Genomic DNA, 14025 nt, shown 5'->3' on the forward strand with positions numbered 1-14025 from the left:
TAATTACACAAGTGGAAAGCTCTTTCATGACATACGTAGTTTACATAAAATATCTCATGCACATCTCTTCTCTCATTGGGGACTTCATGTAGTACTTTTTCGAAATAACTAGATTCTCAGATTTAGCCATTCTATAATGGAATTTAGGAGTCTATGTTAGAAGGAGAATCAACAACAAACTGCTTATTGAGGATATCTAGAGAGTAAAGCAAGAGAATTATGGTATACAATATTTTTTTAATTTGATAAGTATATGTAACATATTTACTTTCTCAAGAAATTTTGAAATGCACAATTCTATTATTAACTATAGGCACAATGCTGTACAGTAGATCTTTAGAAATAACTTACCTTGCATAGCTGAAGTTTTATGTCCATTAACTAGCGACTTCCATTTCCCTTTCCCCCCAGCCCCTGACAACCACCATTCTACTCTCTGCTTCTTGGAGTTTGATTCTTTTCTAGAAATATAAGTAGAATAATACAGTATTTTGTCTTTCTCTGAGTGGCTTATTTTTCTTAGCAAAACATCCTTAAGGTTTATTCATATAAAGGTAAATGGTTTATCCTCAATGGTTTATCCATGAAAGGAGACATGATTTACTTTTTTTTTTAAGCTGAATAGTATTTCATTGTATGTATATATCACATTTTATTTATCCATTCATCTCTTCAATTGACATTTAGGTTGTTTCCACATTTTGTTATTGTGACTAATGCAGCAATAAACATGGGAGTGCAGATATCTCTTTGAGAACCTGATTTAAATTATTCTGGATAGATACCCAGAAGCAGGATTCCCAGAGAAAACCTAAAAATGGCCAACAGGTATATGAAAAGATGTTCAACATCACTAATCGTCACAGGAATTCAAAACAAAATCACAATGAGATATCACCTCAAACCTGTTAGGATGGCTATTATGTAAATGTCAAAAGATAACAAGTCCTGGTGAGGATGTGGAGAAAAAGGAACTCTCATACACTGTTGGTTGAATACAAATTGGTACAGCCACTATGGAAAACAGTATGGCGTTTCCTAAAAAGAACAAAAGTATAATGACCATATAACCCAGAAATCTCACTTCTGTGTATATACCCAAAGAAAACAAAATCACTATCTCAAACAGATATCTGCACACTCATGTTCATTGTAGTATTATTCTTAATAGCCAATTTTTCAACTCACTAATACAATCTTTTGCTGCACTCACATTGCTATCAAACAATGAGTTATTAATTACAACTACCTCAGTTTTCAATTATAAAATGTCAGTTTTTGTCAGTTTGTTTTATTGTTGTCGCTGTTACAGATATTTTAACAGTCTTTTGAAATGCTCTGTCTTTACATCCATTGGGTCCAGCTTTTCCTACATTTCTTCTTATTTCTTTTAACACATCCATAGTAGTTTAAAGTTATTTATTACTGACACCATTATCTGTGTGTTTGTGTGTATTTTGGAAAATTTCTCTTATTAGTCACATTTGTAAATCTGGTAATATTTTTATTATGTATGTTCTAAATGTGTAAAAACTTAAGACAATGGTACTTTTCCTCAAACTTTGTTCATGATTTTTTCTATATCTAGTCTGAGGAGTCCAGCTCCTGTTTTAAAACATATATGTGATTTTTTCAAGCCTGAAAATAGGCAATTAAAAGGCTTTCCCTGGCAGGCCTCAGATGGGAAGCTGCCTCCCCACATCAGACTTGGGGCACAGAAAGTGCATCCAAGTTTTACTTAAGGGCTCAGCTCCTTGGTCCAGTTATGCCCTTCACATATTCTCATTTCTAGACCTGAGACCTTCATTTCTAAGTCTCTTTATCTGATGCATTGGGTATATGTTCTCTTCAGGCACCTCTGCTGAGGGCTGGTTATGGGGAAAAGAGGAGAAAACTTGAAGACACTTACCCCACTGATTCAACACCCTTTCCCTCAGCCCCCCAGTCCATAAAAACTCTCTGAGGCTTTGGTTCAGGGCTTCCTCAGCAGCGAGGTGACCACCACGTCTGCACTGACTAACAGAAGCTTCCATGCACCAACTCATGCATCTTTCCTTGTTAAGAAAATAGAATACAGGAGTCTATGCTTACTCCAGTTTTAGCCTCTTGCTTACAACATCATAGTAAGTGATTAAAAGCTCAGCTCTTTCATTTTTGACTTGTTGCTTTTTTATTTGAAATATAGTTGATTTACAATGTTGCGTTAGTCTCAGGTGCACAGCAAATATAATATTATATCTTAAAGATCATGTTTTTGGTGTCAATTTCTTCCTTTATTGGTACTTTGTCTCTTAAACATCAGAGGACTACATATAATTTAACTCTACCCTTCCAGACTCTTTCATCCTTTCCCAGCTTGATACACCCTTCCATCATTTGTAAATGTCCCATGGTTAAAACTGACCATGCATCTATTACTTTTATAGATTGTTAAAAAAAAATTGCCAGCCTAAAGGGCCATCACAAGCTTTTCCTCTTCCTATGGAAAGCCTAGTGAACTAGCTCAACCCCTGACTTTCAAAAACCTCCGAATAAGCTCATACCCAACAAATATGCCCAGGGTTGAAAACGGTCAACAATCTCAGTTCCACCAGGAATGGCTTTTTCCCAACTGGAATTTTAGCTCATCTGATTCTTGTTTTTTCCCCACAGCTCTCCAATATCCTTAAAACACCATAAAAATATATACTTTTCCTTAATTGGATTTTTCAAGTTTCTTCCATAGGATTAAGATCTTTCATCTTTTTCTTTGTCTTCCAAAGGCAGCACAATATTCACAATTAAGCTTATATGTATCTTTCGTTATGAATTACTTTGTAAGTCTTTCTGCTTGAGTTAATTAGAGTTAGTTACATTACTGTTGGTAGTGGTGGTGGTGGTGCCGTTTTTGTTTCATTAATTTTGTAATAATGTACTTTAAAAGTATACAATGCATTTTTGTTAATTTGTAAAAGTAAACCATGAGCTCCTAGAGGACAGGAATTCTGTCTTCTTCACCTTTAAAAACATGCCTACTCCCCTCAAGAATCTGCCCATCAAAAAGACAAGAATGTCCACTCTCTCCACTTTTATTCAACATAGTTTTGGAACTCCTAGCCACAGCAATCAAAGAAGAAAAAGAAATAAAAGGAATCCAAATTGGAAAAGAAGAAGTAAAAATGTCACTGTTTGCAGATGACATGTACTATGCATAGAAAATCCTAAAAATGCTACCAGAAAACTATTAGAGCTTATCAATGAATTTGGTAAATTTGCAGGATATAAAATTAATAATTAGAAATCTCTTGCATTCCTATACACTAACAATGAAATGTCAGAAAGAGAAATTAAGGAAACAATCCCATTTACCATTGCATCACAAAGAATAAAATACCTAGGAATAAACCTACCTAAGGAGGCAAAAGACCTGTACTCAGAAAACTATAAGATACTGATGAAAGAAATCAGAGATGACACAAAAAAATGGAGAGATACACCATGTTATTGGATTGGAGGAATAAACATTGTCAAAATGACTATACTACTCAAAGTAATCTACAGATTCAATGCAATTACTATCAAATTACCAAGAGCATTTTTCACAGAATTAGAACAAAAAAGCTGAAAATTTGTATGGAAACACAAAAGACCTCGAATAGCCAAAGCAATCTTGAGAAAGAAAAATGGAGCTGGAGGAATCAGACTCCCTGACTTCAGACTATACTACAAACCTACAGTAATCAAAACAGTATGGTACTGACACAAAAACAGACATATAGATTAATGGAACAGGATAGAAAGTCCATAGATAAACCCACACACCTAAGGTCACCTAATCTATGACAAAGGAAGTAAGAGTGTACAATGGAGAAAAGACATTCTCTCCAATAAGTGGTGCTGGGAAAACTGGACAGCTACATGTAAAATAATGAAATTAGAACACTACCTAACACCATACACAAAAATAAACTCAAAATGGATAAAAGACCTAAATGTAAGGCCAGACACTAAAAAAACTCTTAGAGGAAAATATAGGCAGAACACTCTGTGACATAGATCACAGCAAGATGTTTTGTGACCCACCTCCTAGAATAATGGAAATAAAAACAAGAATAAACAAATGGGACCTAATGAAACTTGAAAGCTTTTGCACAGCAAAGGAACCATAAATGAAACAAAAAGACAACCCAGAGAGTGGGAGAAAATACTTGCAAATGAAGCGACTGACAAGGGATTAATCTCCAATATATAGAAACAGCTCATGCAACTCAATATTAAAAAAAAAAAAAAAAGAAACCCAATCAAAAAATGGGTGGAAGATCTAAACAGACATTTCTCCAAAGAAGACATACAGATGGCCAAGAGGCACATGAAAAAGATGCTCAACATCAATAATTATCAGAGAAATGTAAATCAAAACTACAATGTAGTATCACCTCACACTGGTCAGAATGGTCATCTTCAAAAAAAATAAACAAACAATAAATGCTGAAGATGGTGTGGAGAAAAGGGAACCCTCCTTCACTGTTGGTGGGAATGTAAATTGCTACAGCCACTATGGAGAACAGCATGGAGGTTTCTTAAAAAACTAAAAACAGAGCTACCATATGATCCAGCAATCCCACTCCTGGGCATATATCCAGAAAATTTCATAATTAGAAAAGTTATATGCATCCCAGTGTTCACTGAAGTACTATTTACAATAGCCAGGACATGGAAGCAACCTAAATGTCCATCGACAGAAGGATGGATAAAGAAGATGTATATACATATATACAATGGAATATTACACAGCTATAAAAAATAACAAAATAATGCCGTTTGCAGCAACATGGATGGATCTAGAGATTGTCCTACTGAGTGAAGTAAGTCAGACAGAGAAAGACAAATATATGATATTGTTTATATGTGGAATCTTAAAAAATCGTACAAATGAACCTATTTACAAAACAGAAATAGAGTCACAGGTGTAGAAAAACAAACTTATGGTTACCAAGGGGGAAGTGGTGGAAGGATAAATTGGGAGATGGGATTGACATATACACATTACTATATATAAAATTGATAACTAATAAGGACCTACAGTATAGCACAGGGAACTCTACTCAATACCCCATAATGACCTATATGGGAATAGAATCTAAAAAAAGGGTGGTTATATGTATATGTATAAACTGACTCATTTTGCTGTACAGCAAAAACTAATACAACATTGTAAATCAACTATATTCCAATAAAAATTAATTAAAAAACAACAACAAAAAAAAGAATCTGCCCATCACTACTGTTCAAGCAATGTCTATTAAATAAACAAATTAAGTAATGTATGAATACATGCATGAAGTGTCTGAATGTACAATATTCTGTTCAAGGCATTGAATGAAACAGTGTTATTGATACTGGGTAATATTACCTCTTGAAAAATAATATTGTGAGCACATTAGAATATTATCATTTCTAATAATATTGAGCAGATTATCATTTTAAAGGCATTGACGTGATCCTTCAGGATCAGAGGAGAAGGAGAGGGTTTGGGAAGAAGCAAGAGAGCCTTGTCTTAAAGGTGACATACAAACTTGCTTTTATATCCACAATACATTGCAAGATCTCTGTGAGTAGGAACCAGGCCTGATGTATTTATTCATTTCCTAAATTTGCCACACAATATTAAGTTCATAAATTGAATAATTTATATTAGCAGCATTGATTTAAAACATACACATTCATAACCATGATTTCAGAAGAAAATTAGTATATACAAGCACAGCAATTTTTGATTATTCAATTTAGAATTATATCAATTATAAATAACAGAATTCACAACTAACAGTGGCTAAAGAAACAAAGACTTAATTATCCTACTACCAGGGGATCTTAAAGAAGGTCAACAAATTAATCATTCTATTCCTCACCACTGTGTGTGTTGCCCTGAATCTTATTATGATGTCTTTTCATTCAACACAACTTTTCATGCCTAAATCCAAAGACGGTGTGAGTGGTAAGCAAATATGTTTATATTTGTATGTATGGTTTTTAAACCACGTCTAGTTTGCAAACCAAGCTGAGAAAGCAAGTATCTGGGTAAGTGATGTAGGGTTACTGTTGTCATCCAGAAAAATGTTTTGTTTTTGCTGTTTTTTTGCACAAAGAAGGAGATAAATGGCTGTTAGATAACCAAATAGTATTGTCTGCCATGAAGTACACAAGTGGTGCTGACTTACTACAGAAGAGAAAATGTTGAGCATAGGTACTGAAGAATTTAATCTCTATTTAGCATCTTCTACATGCAAACCCTCTGGTTTCTGCATATGTTGTCTGATTTGGAATTCTGACCAGTCAGTATGCTGTTTTTAAGATGGCTCTAATACACTGGCTGGTGCTGATATCCCTTGCTTTTCTTCCTTGTTTCTAGCCATGTCTATGTGTCTCAGCTTTGCCAGTCTCTGGATGGGGTGAAACTGAAGCAGATCCTTCATAAGGTGCCCCAAAAGGCTGGGGAAGCTGGTTACTCACTCTGCTCTCCCTATTCTGGTAGAAGAAACTCTTGGTTGAAGAGTTGCTTCTGGACACTGAGCAATGCTGGCTTGAAAGATGGGACTATCCAGGCCAAATGGAGCTGGTTTTCCTTCACTTTTTATGTGGTTATTTTCAGGGTTTTTTTTTTTTTTTTTTTGGTTGTTTTTACTGTTGTTCTACTTTGCTGAAGTTTTTAACTGGACTCCTGGACTCTAGAGCTCTCCCAGGGAGTATTTTTTTGTGTGTGTGGATAGCTGTCTGTTGACCTTTGTCAATGGACAAAGGCTGGGGTATTACTGACATCACTCTTTCCATTTATTCAAATAACTTGATGAAAGTTCAAATAAATATGGTTGACTTTTGTTGAACTACTTATTAACCTCCTTATCATGATTCTTGTTTGATCTACTTATCTATTAGAATGACCCAAGCTGCTTGTGCAAATAATATGAATAGATAATCAGTATGAGGTGGATATGGCAGCTGGGGCTGCCCCATATTTAAATTGATGACCTCAAGTACACATTCTGATTGACTGACATAAACTAAGCATTATTGTAAGAAGAATAAAATCTTATCAACAAAAGCATGTGTCTCCTGATAGCTGTAAATATATATTTTTCCCTTTGTAAGGATTGTGCTTCCAAGAATTTGAATGTGTTCTATTTATATCTTTCTCCTGTCTTAGGAATGCATGCCAAATTTTCTATTTCAGTAGTTGTAGCGCTCTACATAAAATGCAATGAAATTCTTATTTCTCTTGAATAGGGAATAATTAGAGCAGAGTACATGATTCTATGAGTCTGGCCAAGAGATATTTTTAAATGTTCTAGAGAATGTTAACAACCGAATGAAGAAAATCAGAAATTCTTGGTATTTTTCTATATTTTATTCTGCTTTAAGAGAAGTAATACTGACATGAATATAAATATTTTATTGTGCATCCTGTTTCAAAGGATAGTTCAGAGGCTATAGATATACACCTCAAACATAAAAATTTAGGTTAATATTATATAAATTCACAGAACTCCATTGTTTACCACCTAATCATATGAGTAATATTCCTTTTGATATTATACTTGTTAGCAGGTAAGTATAAACAGGCAATATTATCTACATTTTTTGAGGTTTACTTTTAATTGAGGTAACATTGGTTTATGACATTATATGTTTCATGTGCACAATGTTATAATTCAACACACCACAGCATGGTCACCTCCAAAAGTCTACTTTCCATCCATCACCATACAATTGACCCCTTTACCCCTTTTGCCCTCCTCCCAACCCTGTTACCCTCTGGTAAACATCAGTCTGTTCTATATATCTATGTGTTTCCTTTCTTTTCTTTTTTTCTTTTGTTTTGTTACACATATGAATGAACTCATACAGTGTTTGTCTTTCTAGGTCTGATGTATTTCAATTAGCATAATACCCTCAAGTTCCATCCATGTTCAAAATGGCAAGATTTCATCTTTTCTTAATGGCTGAGTAGATTCCACTGTATATATAAACTGTATATATATATATATTTATATATATTTATTTATTTTGGTGGGGGGTATGTGGGTCTCTCACTGCTGTGGCCTCTCCCGTTGTGGAGCACAGGCTCCGGATGTGCAGGCTTAACAGCTATGGCTCATGGGCCCAGCCACTCCATGGCATGTGAGATCTTCATGGACCGGGGCACGAACCCGTGTCCCCTGCATCGGCAGGCGGACTCTCAACTGTATATTTTTTATTCATTCATCCATCCATGGGCACTCAGTTTGTTCCATATATATATATATATATATATATATATATATATGAATCCCTTGGCTGTATACTTGAAACTAACACAACATTGTAAATTAACTATAGTTCAATTTTTTAAAAGTGGATTTCTGGTAGACACAGAAAAGGGGAAGAGTTGGATCATATGTGAGTTCTAGTCTTAATTTTTGAATGAATTTCCATATGGTTTTCCATAGTGGCTGCACAGATTTACATTCCCACCAACAGTGCACAAGAGTTCCCTTTTGTCCACATCCTTACCAACACTTGTTATTTCTTGTCTGTTTGATGACAGCCATTCTGACAGGTGTCAGGTGGTATCTCATTGTGGTTTCTATTTGCATTTCCCTAATAATTAATGATGTTGAACACCTTTTCATGTGCCTGTTATCCATCTGTGTGTCTTCTTTTGGAAAAAAAAAAATGTCTATTCAGATCCTCTGCCCATTTTGAAGGTGGTTTGTTGTCTTTATGTTGTTGAGTTGTTTGAGTTTTTTAATAAATTTTGGCTATTAATTCCTTATCAGATATACAATTTGCAAATGTCCTCTCCCATTCGGTAGGTCATCTTTTCATTTTGTTGATGATTTCCTTTGCAGCAGAAACTTTTAGTTTGATGTAGTCCCACTTGTTTACTTTTGCTTTTGTTTCCCTTTTCTGAGGAGACATATCCAAAAAGATATTGTTAAGACCAATGACGAAGTGTGTACTGCCTATGCTTTCTTCTAGGATTTTTATGGTTTCAGATCTTACATCAAATCTTTAATGTATTTTGAGTTAATTTTTGTATATGGTGTAAGATAGTGGTCTAGTTTCATTCTTCTGCATGTGGCTGACTAGTTTCCCCATCATTTATTGAAGAGACTTTCTCTGTCGTATATTCTTGGCTCCTTTGTCATATATTTATTTTAATGATGAGTAAACTGAAACTCATAAATGTTAATTGGTTTGTTTGCTGTTACATAGCTTATAAAAAGTAGAGGCAGGATTTGAATCCTAAAATACATTATATAATACTTAATAATACAACTCTTGACAGAGATGAGAAGAGCTGAATTACAGTTAATAATACTGCGTTGTGCACTTAAATTTTGTTGTGTTCTTATCCCGGTAAAAATAATAAATAGGGGCTTCCCTGGTGGCGCAGTGGCTGGGAGTCCGCCTGCCGATGCAGGGGATATGAGTTCCTGCCCCGGTCCGGGAGAATCCCACATGTCGCGGAGCGGCTGGCTCCGTGAGCCATGGCTGCTGAGCCTGTGAGTCCGGAGCCTGTGCTCCGCAACGGGAGAGGCCACAACAGTGAGAGGCCCGCGCACCGCAAAAAAAATAAATAAATAAATAAATAAAAATAATAAATAAGCTGGATGCATTAAAAGTTTAAAAGGAAAAAGAATCCAGCTGCAGTACAGCTGAGACAATTCTTCAATATGATAGTGGGATATCACAGTGTCAAAGAGCTCACCCTTCTCATTCAAAGATATGAAAAAATACTTGGCACCAAAGATTACAAATATCTCTTCAATGGCATGATACCAATAAAGGTGTCCTAGGTGTTTGCTGCACTCTTGGGCGCACCCATATGCTTGCAGCTATTCTCAGGAGAAAAAATTTGACTAAGGTTTTGGGGCTTTTTTGTAGGCAAAAATTTGGGAGATGTCCATTGAAGGGCAATAATATTCTAAAAGTAAATTATTGAGTCTAAATTGTGCATTGCCTGCATTAATCTGTGTCAAATTCAGCTATATTTATCACCAGTTTTCAGTTCATTTGTCTAAGGATTTCCCATGCTACCAGAAGCTTTCATGGCAATCAATAGCTCTATGAAGAAGTAGGAGCATTTTTGAAATAGAATATGTCTACCGGCTTGCTAAAATGCCGATAGAAATTTTACATATTTTAACAATTAGAATGCTAGTTTTATTAGCCACATAATGGTGCCCTCACAGAAAAACTGATGATTTCATGCAAAGAAACAAGGCAGTGATACAATTACATGCAAAGATTTTTGAGAGAAGCATTGGATATTCTCCTGTATCTCCATATTTTAAAACTTGTGCAATGAACACAATCTTGGTTTTCCTATTCAAAATTAGTAAATTTATAAAATCCAGATTGTAAAAATGTTTCAATAACTTTTAAAAATAGTACCATTTTTATAAACAAGAGACTTAGTTATACTCATTATCTATGCATATGTGTGGTCAATGTTTTCTCCAGAAGCAGAGTAAAATGAACAAAACTAGACAGCTGTATACAGCATATAACATGCTTCTGGAGCTGCTTTAAGCACTTAATAAATACATCAGATTTACCTTATGAAATAGGTTATCTTACCCTGGTTAACCCTGGAGCCACAGTCTAGGATCCCATTATCTGCTCACTTCTCATCACAGGCCAGATTATCACTCTGTCTATAGCTAAGGGACTATTTGAACTGGTAAAGAGACAGAGATTTAATCCTAAAAATTCTGAACTCTGCACAATAAAATAATATAATAAAGAAAAGAGTACATTAATTTTCAGGGCAGAATACGGAAGTCTTTAAATTATACAATGGCTACAATGTAGCATCTATCTATCTATCTATATATATATATACACATTATACATAATTATATATTATAATACACTTATAATCAATCATATACTAATAACACTTATAATACACATATTTATAATTATTATAGTTATAATACTTATTATAAACTTATAGTTTAATATACACTACTTATTTGTATTTATATTTTATTTATACATATTTTATTTATATATAATATAATTTATGGGTTGATTTTCCTTAATCCTAGGCACTGAAAAGAAAGAGTATTTATTTAAGCTGTAATTGAAGCACCAGAGAAGTCATATTAAAGACACACCATTGCACTGTTACTTTGAGTAAATTATTTAATTTGTTAAATATTTGTAATAAATGTCTATAAAATATTAATGAAAATATCTACAGATTTCTTGAAATGGTTCAATTAAATGTTATTTAAAGTACTAGGCACATTTTTAGTTAATATTATTTGGAATGCCTGCTAAAATAATACTTTGATGACACTTTTATGAATATCACACTTTACATTAAATTATTTTATGAAGCAGTTTATTTCAAAGCAAAAAAATATATATGTCTTCTAGCTTAATATGCTACTCTAGGAAAGTTTGTTAAATGCTGATGAGTTGAAAAACTATCACAGCCAGAAAATATACAAGAAATTGGATCCTGGGCAATATACATTATTATTTCTTTAGTAGATGGTCCTTAAATCATCAGCAGTTAGATGATATTTAAAATTATGAAACTAGTTCATAATTCATTTCTAAGAAAAGTTCACTTAGAGAGTGAGTGTGGATAGAGATTTCATAAGACATATCCTATGAGGTTGAAAAGATAAGGAGAAAATGGCAGAGCAGGTTAACAAGGCTAGTCAAATTGGAGAAAAAACAAGGAGAGTGTGTTTTATTACTGTCCAATTGAAACACTGGTTCAGTTGAGAAAATACTGTGTTAAATGATGCTGGCAATTCATGTAATGTAGTACTGAAATATGAAATAAAAGTAAATTGGAAGAGGATAAAATGTAAAACACTGCATAATTTATTTGAAAATCAATATAAAATGTATACAAAATCAAAAATTTTAATTTAATGGGCTTCCCTGGTGGCGCAGCGGTTGAAAGTTCGTCTGCCAATCAATGCAGGGGACGCGGGTTCGTGCCCCAGTCCGGGAGGATCCCACATGCCGCGGAGCGGCTGGGCCCGTGAGCCATGGCCGCTGAGCCTGCACATCCAGAGCCTGTGCTCCACAACGGGAGAGGCCGCAACAGTGAAAGGCCCAAGTACCGAAAAAAAAAAAAAAATTTTAAATTTAAGATGCACAATAGAAAGGTTGAAAACCAGAATTGATCAATAAGGATAAAATATCCTATAATAGTGATCAAAAATATCTTCATAAAGAAGATATTAAGAACACTTGGCTTTATGACTGGACTTAACCAACCTGCTAACTGATGTCATTGTTCTCTAATACAAATAGTTCTTGTGTATAGCCAAATCTCTCAAGTTTTATCACTAGACTATCAAAACATTGATAATAATACTGGACAGTGACAACACAATTGGAGGAAATTTTATAATCAATTTTATGAATATCAGAGCAACCTTCTTTAATAAATTTTAGATAAAAATATTCACTAGACCATGTTTAAAAAATCCTAGGGCTTCCCTGGTGCCGCAGTTGTTGAGAGTCCGCCTTTCCATGCAGGGGACACGGGTTCGTGACCCGGTCTGGGAAGATCCCACATGCCGCGGAGCGGCTGGGCCCGTGAGCCATGGCCACTGAGCCTGCGTGTCTGGAGCCTGTGCTCCGCAACGGGAAGCCCACAACAGTGAGAGGCCCGCATACTGCAAAGAAAAAAAAAAGAAATCCTATATTCCACGAATATAAAGATGATCCTAAGAGGACCAAGGAGGTATATATATATATATATATATATATATATATATATATATATAATATATCACACTAAGAAAGAAATTCATATTTCTCCCCACACTAAGAAACACACTAAGACACCATATTTCTCCTCTCATGGTCATCTTTCATATATGAAGAAAATAATTTTCCGTAATTCAATGCCTATTAAAGATAGAAAAGATCAATCACAGCAAGGTATACAGTAATCCTTTATTTTCCTATTGGTTCAGTACCATGAAGATGCCGAAATGGCCAGATGTTTCGCTGAATTTAAGGAATCATTCTGAGCTTTGAAAGAAATATTTCACTCCTTGGAATTAAAATATCAAAACCAATAAAATGTGAAATACAGGGTAAGGAAAATTTTGAAATTAGGGTATTTTTAGGTATACGAATAAGAGGACCCATTCTTACTTGGAATCTTGATTTCCAAATTCATATATTCTGGCTTTTGGAAAAACCAGACCAAATGTTACTATCTGATTCAAAGCATTTATCACTTTATTGCTACAACAGCCAAAATCTGTGCATTTCACACTGCTGTACAGTGGCTTTCTTTCTGAGAAGCAATGCTGTGTAGGACACCAGAGTAAATAAGAGGAATTCCAAGAAGACTGTGGTAGTAAAGAGATCAGTTTAAAATCTTCCCAATGTTACTAGAATAAGAAAACCAAAACTCCATGGAAAATACCTGCAAAACCCCTGGATCTGTTCCAGTTATGTATTGCCACATAACAAACTGCCTTAAATATAAGAGCCTTGAAAACTCCTTTTTATTATACCTCACATTTTTGTGGGTCAGGAATTCAGGCTGGGATCAGGATGACTGTTTTTCAGCTCCATGTGGCATCAACTAAGATCTCTCAGTGGTATTCAACTGACAGTTGGTCTGGTCTGAAGGGCTAAACACAGCAACTCTTGCATCTCTGTAACCTTGGATGGGATGAATGAAAAGCTGGGATTAGCTCAAACTACCCACTACTTGACTTACTTGAGGACTCTCCTGCATGGTGATTGAGAGGTAGTAAGATTTCTTACGTGGTGGCTCAGGGCTTCCAGATAGAGTATTCCAGATAGAAGTAGAAGCTACCAGTTTCCTGAGGACTGGTATGATGTCACTTTAACTGTGTGTTATTTGTCCAGGCGCTCATCAAGACCTGACAAATTAAAGGTGCAGGGTGTACACTCTTCTTTTGATGGAAATATTGTTAAGAATTGGCAGCCTTGTTTAATCTGCCACATTAGGTGACAACGAACACTAAGAAATGTCAAAAATAT

The sequence above is a fragment of the Phocoena sinus genome, chromosome 3, assembly GCF_008692025.1.
Source record: "Phocoena sinus isolate mPhoSin1 chromosome 3, mPhoSin1.pri, whole genome shotgun sequence".
Taxonomy (NCBI): Eukaryota; Metazoa; Chordata; class Mammalia; order Artiodactyla; family Phocoenidae; genus Phocoena; species Phocoena sinus.